This window comes from Tamandua tetradactyla, chromosome 9, assembly GCF_023851605.1.
Source record: "Tamandua tetradactyla isolate mTamTet1 chromosome 9, mTamTet1.pri, whole genome shotgun sequence".
Classification (NCBI taxonomy): domain Eukaryota; kingdom Metazoa; phylum Chordata; class Mammalia; order Pilosa; family Myrmecophagidae; genus Tamandua; species Tamandua tetradactyla.
In genome coordinates, this window is record NC_135335.1 from 47301288 (window position 1) to 47302488 (window position 1201).

Below are 1201 nucleotides of genomic sequence, written 5' to 3' on the forward strand. Positions count from 1 at the left end.
TTTCTTTTGCAGAAGAATGATTATAACCAGGATAATTTACAGTCTTTATTTTTATTCAATTTCCTTTTAAAAAAATGAGTTGTAGTTCTTAGTTTGCAATGCCTTCCTGTCCTTTGTACTAATCTGGCTGGCTCCTATCTCTATGGGTCCTGGTTTGAACTTATGGTACCAAGAACTCTCCAACTTTGGACTGTCTTCATAGACGTGCCACCCCAGGCAGGGATTGGGGACCTAATACAGACCTTTGAGGAATAGGCGTTAAAGCAGTTGTAACAAGAACTATTTTACAAATGCTAAAATCACCATGCTTCAAAACAATATACTATAGATTTAAAGTTAACAAAAATGTTTTTCCTAATGTAAAAATACACAATGGGAGGGGGAAGGAAACAAATCGAACTAAGTCAGGAAACATCTTCACATTAATCATTCTTTTCTTATACTTCAAATTTGTACTTAATGCCTTTCTCCTCCTGGACATCAGAAAGAGCACGCGGGTATTCTGGGAGAAGTTTCTATTTCTCTACATCAATTTCTGGAAAAAATGCATCACTTTCAAATTCCTGCATGAGCCTTGTCACAAATAGTCTAAGATGGCCTGGCTGATTCATGGCTTCCTTATAAACAGAACTGCCTCCCGCTCTCCAAACCAGATCTACTTTATTTGCTAATTCTGATTGCTCAATAAGTTTTACAGCATTATTCAAACTTTTGGCAAGAAGATGTACTCCTAGAGGGGGTTACTTGAATTCTCTGCTGAGAACTAAATTAATTCTGTTCTTTAAAGGCCGATTCTTCTCAGGGATGGGGAAACAGGTCTTTCTACCCATAATCACCAAATTCTGTTTACCTTGTACTGAAGAGGTTGAGGTCATTCTTTGGAAATACTTGAACTCATATTTGAGTGGGCGCCAGGGCAGGTCTCCGTTCTTGCTGATTCCCGTGTTCTGGGACACAGCGACGACGCAGTTCACCTGACAAACCTTGACGACAGCAGCAGCAGATCTCGCCGAGCTAGCTAACCTTACCTGAACTCCCCGCCTAGTTGGGCACGAAAATTGTGGCCGCCCTGCCCTTTCGGCCTCATTGGTGCAGAGGAAGTCCCAACCCCCGCCCCATCGCGCAACAGAATCCAGACCTGCTAGCGCCCGCGGACACTCTGGAACTGTGACCGTGGGCTCGTGCCGCAAGTTAGTCCTGG

The 1201-nt window shown here is 43.0% G+C and overlaps 1 pseudogene; it reads right to left on the minus strand.

Moving 5' to 3' along the window:
- Positions 1–422: 422 nt before the first annotated feature.
- On the minus strand, positions 423–968 carry LOC143646090 (dihydrofolate reductase pseudogene; annotated as a pseudogene).
- Between the last annotated feature and the right edge of the window lie 233 nt (positions 969–1201).